The sequence below is a fragment of the Podarcis tiliguerta genome (genome assembly GCF_965153285.1).
Source record: "Podarcis tiliguerta genome assembly, chromosome: 3".
NCBI classification, from domain to species: Eukaryota; Metazoa; Chordata; class Lepidosauria; order Squamata; family Lacertidae; genus Podarcis; species Podarcis tiliguerta.
The window spans coordinates 44,169,402-44,178,535 of NC_139536.1; the positions used below are offsets into that span (position 1 = coordinate 44,169,402).

The window sequence follows — 9,134 nt, forward strand, 5'->3', positions numbered from 1 at the left end:
GGCAAAATGATAATTACACTCTCAGTCAGAAGATACAAATTGAAAGGAGGCATCCTGCCATCTTCTACTCAACTAACTTTTGCCATTTGCCAGCTTCATTTGCAACAACATTCTAACAACACCAAAAAAGTCTCATTGAGTTCCATGGAATTAATTACTCCCAGGTAAGTGAGTATAGGATTGCAGCCTAAATTAGCTCATGCTTTTGGTGGAGAACTTTCAAAGACAAGCCTACTTGAAACTGAACTGACAGTGAAGATTAAAAAACCCACAATCAGTTACACACAAATTTGAAGAACGTTTAACATTTCTTGAGCTAAGAACCACCTGAAAGGACACACCTCAAGCTTTACCCATCTATTTAAAATAAAGTAAAAACCATCTTCATCTGAAACCACTATTGTAGAAATTGTATTACAGGGATGGATCAAAACAGAAATTGTTTTAAGCAGATTGAATTTAATGATTTCCATATTTGCTAAACTGTCAAGGGTGGGGTTTGTTCTAGTGAAGGATGCAGTTCGCAAAACGCCATTCAAGTAAGTGTGATCTAGTTTATTTCTTAATAATTGTTAGTATTTTACATATCATTGTTATTAGTGCTATTAGTATGTATTTTCACAGGAAATCTTTCTTTTCATATGTATTATACACATAATTAAATGCACATGTGTATGTTTAAATTAATTACATGCATTTAGGAGAGATTTACATAAATCTTGCACCAAATATTGTGTGGAGTGGGGTTTGTACATCGCTAACAGTCCTCATACAGGACGCGGGTGGCACTGTGGGTTAAACCACAGAGCCTAGGGCTTGCTGATCAGAAGGTCAGCGGTTCAAATCCCCGCGACGGGGTGAGCTCCCGTTGCTCGGTCCCTGCTCCTGCCAACCTAGCAGTTCGAAAGCACGTCAAAGTGCAAGTAGATAGATAGGAACCGCTCTGACGGGAAGGTAAACGGTGTTTCCATGCGCTGCTCTGGTTTGCCAGAAGCAGCTTAGTCATGTTGGCCACATGACCCGGAAGCTGTACGCCAGCTCCCTCAGCCAGTAAAGCGAGATGAGCGCCGCAACCCCAGAGTCGGCCACGACTGGACCTAATGGTCAGGGGTCCCTTTACCTTTATTCTCAGCAAAGCAGCGGCTGCTCTTTTGTTAACCTCTGTATCCTTACGTCTTCTCTTCCAAGAGCAATGAATTAAACATGGACATGCCATTTACAACAACCAATGCAGGCGAGAATGTTTCCGTGAATGGCTCTAACTAAGGGTGGCATGCTAAACTAGCCAGTCAAAGAACCAATTTTAATTAACTTCCTGCAGCTCATCCTAAATATACCATCCCTTTTCATTTTAAAAATAGCTATTGAGATGACTTTCACAAATGTAAATTCAGTGGCACAAAAGAAAGGGCAGGTGCCCTTGTCTAAATCTGAGCTGTGCTAATTTTGGATTACTAAAGGCGGTCTTGGTTAGGAGGATGCTGCTCTTGTGACCTGTGTAGTGGGAAAAAAATCACTTATCAAAACCTTCATAAAAGCTGCACTGGCAACAGACATTCAGAATAATTGCTTGGCAATTAACATTTGGTGGTATTTATGTTCCATAGAGATATTTCTTGCGGTACTGGAAATCTGAATAACATTATTCTGTTCACATCATAATTTTCTCATAATCTCAGTGCCATCTTTTATAAGGGAGCTTTCATGTCTTGCATTTAAATAATAGATTTTTTGTCCCCAACTCTGACCTTTGCATTTATCCTTTGTTATCTTAAATTAGGTTCTTTCAAGCAGAGGTGTAACTTGTAATGACTCACTGTTTGCAGACCTACCACACAGGAAGACATTTATAACTCCTGCTTAGCAACAGTAAAGATGATATATTAAGATCATTTTGCTAATGCTCAAATGAACCTTATCCACAAATGAGATCGGTGCTTAAGTTCAGAGGCACACTAAGCTTTTGCACGACAGATTTAAGGTTTTCCTCCTCTAACCTTGAGAGATTTACAGGCTGAGATCATAGCAAGCTGCCACAAAAACCACTTGTTATGATGCAGCAACTTTTCATAGAATCATAGAATTGTAGAGTTGGATGGGACCATGAAGTCTTCTAATCCAAACCCCCCTTATGAACTTAAAGCTAGAAATCTGGATGAACCATGGGCTGCCAATGCAGTGTCCATGGGCACACCCACAGATGCCTTCCCTGGTACCCACAACACCCTGTCCCTTCTGTCCCCACCCCGCAAATTAGACATGAAATGTCTTTTATTGTATTCCATTTATGAATCACTTCTCATGAGGCACCCCAAAGCAATAAATATAATGAACATGTATAAAACTCTGTGTGTGTGTGTGTGTGTGTGTGGAGTTAAAGCAATTACACACACAAACAGGTAAAAAGGTAAAGGTAAAGGATCCCTGGGCAGTTAAGTCCAGTCAAATGTGACTATGGGATTGTGGCACTCATCTTGCTTCAGGCCGAGGGAGCCAGCGTTTGTCCACAGACAGCTTTCCGGGTCATGTGGCCAGCATGACTAAACCGCTTCTGGTGCAATGGAACACTGTGACGGAAACCGGAGCACACGGAAACGCCGTTTACCTTCCCACAGGAGCAGTACCTATTTATCTACTTGCACTTTTGTGCTCTTGAACTGCTAGGTTGGCAGAAGCCGGGACAGATCAATGGGAGCTCACCCCGTCGCCCTTCTGATCAGCAAGTCGAAGAGGCTCAGTGGTTTAGACCACAGTGATACACACACACACACACACACACACACCAACTATAGCCACAAGAAGGCTTTTCTCAAAGGGTTTGTGGGGCTAGAGGGGATACTGTGTGTATTTGGGTGCATGTGTACACGACACTTTTTCTAATTTAAATTGGCTGCAAAAGGTTGGCAACCCTTGGGGTTAGGCCCTTAGAAATTGCTGGCTGAATGGAAATAAACAACAAACGTAACTTTCCCCACAAGTTATTCAGTGATTCTTCAAGGTTTATCTTAGGTAACCAAAACATCCAGACTGACGAACCAAAACGGACATGGAAAGGCAAATGGATCAACTTGGATCAGCACACCTTGCTGCTGGAAGCACCTTACAGTGTGACTAGGGTGGAATCTACACACATATAAAAAACGTTCTGAAAATGCTTCTTTTTAAAGTGGTTTTAAAAATACATTGAATTTTCCATAAGGCTCACCATCGCCATCTAATATCACATTGTATATTGCATGTAAGACTCACGTAAAACATTTTATTTGCAGCTGTATAGCTGAGTCGATTTCTCCTGAGATGTGATTGAAATGACTGGATCATCCCCTCCCTAACAGAAACTTATCCAGTCTCTCTAAAAGTCTCCTAACAGAGAGGTTTCAGCAACCCCGAGGAACATGCTAAATTGCCCAACTATTCCTACAGTTAAAGCACATCAGCCTAACACATTTGAAAAAGGATTAATCTGTACATCCAATCTCAATTCAGTCTATAATTCCCTCATGGCTCCATCCCTTGCTGATCATCACCCACCTATCTTAAAGGCTGTGCTCCCTACAGTTCAGGAAGTTGACTGTGTCCTTCATGTTGTTTAGAATTCACCAAAAACATATGAATGAAACGGAAATTTGAACACACACATATTCAGCAGCATATAAGCCCTTCTGAATTTTTTGAGATTTAAATATCTATAAATGTTTGATTATTTCTGGATCTGAAGTAAATTCGATTTTTCTTACAAAAGACATACTTTGAAAAAATACCAGAACCATAACATGACTGCTGAAGAGTAGAACTCATTAGACTGACAGTAAACATCAAGCTCTTGGTATACATCCTTTTCTTATGGCAAGCTGAGAAACAGGAGTGCAGCAGAGCAGGAGGCTGGCATTCTCTACCATGTAGAATATGCATTGCTAAGTTTCCTGTAATAACATGTATTATTCAATAACAACAAGTTTTACATTACAGAATTCAGATTTTTCACACAAATGGTAAGAAAATGTGAATAATGGATCTCAGTTGTCAACTTGCGTTTAGATACTAAAATAAGAGGTTTGCACAATAAATAAATGATAGCTATGCATGCACTATGCTTTTTATATATATATAAAGAGTAAATCTTGATCGGTAGTAGCATGTACCCTTGCAACAGCAATATTATACTCTAGCCAGCACTTATTCCCTTCGCAAAGGTGGGTTCTCAACTCGGCACACACCTCCTGGCTGACTGTATCTGGCATGGCTAGTTAATGATGCCCACTCTGTGACTCAGGTCCTCCTCCACAGCAGATCACGTTAGCTGACTAAGTGGAAGAGATAGGATTGGTCCACTCTGGTCCACACTAGATCCCTAAATTGGGACTTGGCTTCATATCAGCTAAGCATATTGGCATCCATTTAAGAGTTGATTGACTTGGGCCAAGCCCCATCTTGAATCGCCTAAGAAGCTGGCTCCTCCATTGGCCTTCATGTTCTACCCTGAGCGTGGCTTCTCCTGGGAGGAAATAAACATCACTCTCAACTTGTGGCACCGAGAAGGCATCATATTGATTATCAGTACATTCTGAAAGTGCTCTGTACCACCCACGCTCACATAAATCGATAGAACAGGACGTGATGCAACAGGACATATGTAAGTATGCATATCACAGCTCCACTGTGTAAAACTGTACTCATGTTATGCTCCTTTGACTTTCTTTGTGTACCTCGAGGACTGAATACTCACCCACGCCCCTAGTTAAGACTCTCTGTTTTATAGGGAGTACAGATGCTAAACTGATCCTGAGCTACAATGTGTGTTGCTCCTGGCCTTGTCTTTCTGGGATCCTGAACACCAATAATCCTTTCCTTATTCCTGAAAGGTAATAACTGATCACCAAGGGTGCACTGCTTGGATGTCATGCATTAACTTACACCTGCCTCTCCTTCCAGCACATTAAGTGTAAGCATCCATACTCCAGCAAAGACTTGCCACCTTCTACACTGCTGCTGACTGGGGTGGTGGTTCTAACTCCTATACATACGGCATCCATCTCTAAGGCTCGCTTAGGCTCAACTGCATGGGCTGGCACCAACATGGTAGGGAGGAATTGTGTCAATACAGTGGAAGAATTATGTGGAGCGTAACTAGTATTCTTGCAATAGCAATGTTATTGCAGTTTTCTTATCACGGTAGTTGAAATTTGCATCACAATGCTATGTTTGCATATCCAAGGTCCACCCACTCCCAGAATATTCCTTGTGCATGGAGGCATAGTGGGTGTTAGAACGAGCGAAAAAAATGTGGTAGTAGTGATCCACAACATGCTCAAGGATTGAAAAGAAAGAAAAAACATTAAAGAAGGGGGTGGCACTGAGGCTTTAACCCACAGCGGGCTTGCCGATCGAAAGGTCGGCGGTTCGAATCCCCACGGCGGGGTGCGCTCCCGTTGTTCGGTCCCAGCGCCTGCCAACCTAGCAGTTCGAAAGCACCTCCGGGTGCAAGTAGATAAATAGGGACCGCTTACTAGCGGGAAGGTAAACGGTGTTTCCGTGTGCGGCTCTGGCTCGCCAGAGCAGCATTGTCGCGCTGGCCACGTGACCCGGAAGTGTCTTCGGACAGCGCTGGCCCCCGGCCTCTTGAGTGAGATGGGCGCACAACCCTAGAGTCTGTCAAGACTGGCCCATATGGGCAGGGGTACCTTTACCTTTACCTTTAACACAACCTTACTTCACACAACCCCATTGAACATGCAAACAGCAACACAGTGAACATAAAATATATATACTCGTAACTTGTAAACAAGATGATGTCTCCAAAAGAAGTCTAGGAACCATAGTTTGTTAAGGGTGCTAGGAACTGTAGCCCAATGAGTGGGGAAACTACAATTCCCATGATTCTTTGCGGGGGGGTTAAGTGATTTAAATGTGTGTTGGATTTAAATGTGTGGCATGGAAGTGTCATTGGCTCTTTAGGATGCAGTTAAAAACCTAACTGAAATTTATGAAATTCAGTGCTACATATAAAGCACTGCAATAGTCTAACTGGGACATTAGCAGATTATGGGTCTTTACTTATCCTTTTTTGAACTGGCCATCAAAAATATTAAACACAATTATTGCATTAAATTATAGCATGTTCCATGATGTTTCAGACAAAAGCTGAAACTACAAATACAAATAAAATTGTCTTTTATTTCAAGTCAGGTCTCTTAGACCACATTTTTAATGTAAAAAAAACCCCAACCAATATAAGGTAACCATATACCGAAAATTTTGCATTGGACTTTTATTTCTTCAGACTTTCACCAAAATGGAATAGAGTTTAAATATGAATTTATTCATCACACCAATAGACTTGGAATGACTTTACATAATTATATGATTTATAGTCCTCAATAACCCTATTCAATCCAAAGACTTTCTCTAACAAGGGTGGTGTGATTAATAGTAAATGGAATACTGTTAACAATAGTATTTGACTTTAGAATTTGAAGTTCAATATACTGATTATGTTTCAACAATATTAATGGACTTTTGTTAGGTCTCTGCAAATAGCAAACCCCTATTCTTGCAAGATAGAATGATAGACTTTCCAAATGTAAAGGTTAATGAAAATGTGAGCAAAATAAAGCCCACGAATCAAAAGAGCACAGAGTTCTTTTCAATGAACTCTCCTTTCTTTTGAATGGCTAATTGGCGGGTGCCATGGCTGACTAACTTGCATATTAAAAAAAAAAGTGGGGGAGCAACTACCCTGGGAAGTCATCGTGCTAGGAAGAAAAAGGAGGAAGTACAGATGTCCAGTCTTTACACCTGGTCATTCATCTGTACAAGATGTGAAGATGAAAGACTACATTGTCTACTTTCTTCAAAAGCTGTCAACTTTTCAAAGAACAAATATCTGGTTCTTATAGCCAGGGCTCAGGTCATGAGACTCTTGTTGTCCAGAGGCCACCACCCTTTGCCACAGAAGCAATTTGCCTGGTGAAGCAGAGTCACAAAGAAGAAGAAGAAGAGGAGGAGGAGGAGTTGTTTGCATTTGATATCACTCCCCGAAGGAGTCTCAAAGCAGCTAACATTCTCCTTTCCCTTCCTCCCCCACAACAAACACTCTGTGAGGTGAGTGGGGCTGAGAGACTTCAGAGAAGTGTGACTGGCCCAAGGTCACCCAGCAGATGCATGTGGAGGAGCGGAGCCACGAACCCTGTTCCCCAGATTACGAGTCTATCACTCTTAACCACTACACCACACAAAGCTATCTTCCTGGCAGTGGGGTCGTTGCTGCTGCTACCAGGACAGTGAGGGGTGAGATGGGACGGCAGGGAGTCTGGTATATTGTAAGGCACCATGAGATCTGGGCAGTAATGGCTGCACTCTTCTCTCAGAGGCTCTGTTGCATCCATCAAAATGCCAGCTTTATCTGAATCCATATTTTCTAATTTCAGTTTTGTTCTTGATGAGAGTTCACAGTTCAACTAACGGGATGCTGGACTACATGGGCCACTTGCCTCATCCAGAAGGATCATCTTATGTTCCTAATAATTTCAGTGTGTTCTATAAAAACTCATAAAAGTTGTAGCATTGCACTGTTACCTCCAGTGATTTGCTGAGAAGAAAACTATAATCTTTGCTTGGCTCTTCATCCCGAAGAATATTATGAACGGGAAGCTGTGTTTAGTTATAGCTCAACTTGAGCCACAAATCTAACGATAAGCTAGGCGGAAAGGAGCTACAGCTAATGATGACATCAATCTTCATAAAAGCCCCAAGAGGCTTTATTTAAGTCTTTGAAACTGCATTTAGCTGCCCTGATGTATATGTACTTTCTATTAAAGCAATGTAAGGAGACGATGACTCATACTACTCAGATCCCGCATCAGGATGACATCCATAATATAGTTGTGAAAATAAAATAATAGCTGCTTCATCCAGTGATAATATGTGGAAGAACTGTTTCATTCATGCAAACCCACAGTGGATTTGTCACAGTGCATCTCGTGCAAAGATCAGTACTGGAAGCCCCTGTGGAGCAGACAACCCAAATTCCCTGGTCCATATTTGGCCCCTCTAAACAGGACAGATGATTGTGCATCTCCTACCCATAATGGGCATCACATACCCTTACCAAAATGCTCTAATGCACAGCCCCAGAAGACACTCGTCTTTGGGGGCTGCAATCTCGTGCAAGAGCACTGTGCCAACTATGGTGATGGTAGGGTTTTTCAAATAGACCATGGTGGTGGTTATCTGTGCTATTTTTCTAGAAAAAGAGGTGCCGGAACTCACAATGAATGCCTCCCTTGTTCTCTTCTAATGGCAATGATGCCCACCTGAAAGGTGCCAGAACTGGGTTCCGGATGGAAAAAAAAGCCCTGGTGGTTATCAAATAGTATACAGGTTATAATGAAAAAAGTGATTCGCTGGGGGAAGAAGGAAGATTTAAGAAGTCAATAAGAATGTGTGTGTGTGTGTGTGTGTGTGTGTGTGTTGACAATGAAAAATCAGTCTTTTGTTCATCAGCCTGGAACTGATGCAAAGGTTTTTTTGTAATTACACTCTAAGATAAGCTAAGAAGTGCTGTAGGCATACCGATGGTTGTTCTTACAAAGCAGTGAGTGGCTTTATTGAAAAAACAACGACATTACTCGATGGCCTCAGGTTGTTTTTACAGTTGCTGATGGCTTGCATTAATAATCATTGCCAATCTTATTTCCTTCTGAGACCTCCGTTTTTAATTATTGTTTTCATATAGAAAAGGATAAGAGAATGATCCTGGAAGCTGCAGAAATCTTCGCCTCTGGACTAGCTCAAACTCATTCCTGGTTATTCTTCGTCCACTATTATAGTCTACGCATAATAGCATTTATATGTTGTAGAAAACCAAGAAAAGCAGCCAAATAAACAATCAATGCAACCCAATAGATGCATTGTTTATTTGGGAAACTATGGCTAGGTCTCCTTTTTCTTGATGTCATAGTGTCTCCAGATGCAGCGTGTCCTTTCAGCAAGTTATGAGGTAATTTTGTCAAGAATGGGAATGAAAAAGTGATAATCCTACCATCTGACATATTCATTCAGATGCCCCAACTACTTTAGGGTGGGAGAGCTCATCTTAAGTTAGCTCAGGCATCTGTATAAACACAGAGGTTAGT

General features: G+C 41.5%; 1 long non-coding RNA gene across 1 annotated transcript; it reads left to right on the forward strand.

Moving 5' to 3' along the window:
• The first annotated feature begins 419 nt into the window (after window positions 1–419).
• Window positions 420–8,891, forward strand: LOC310673682. Its single transcript, XR_014509185.1, has 3 exons — window positions 420–539; window positions 4,760–4,862; window positions 8,735–8,891. It is a non-coding gene; the product is annotated as an uncharacterized lncRNA (long non-coding RNA).
• Window positions 8,892–9,134: the final 243 nt, after the last annotated feature.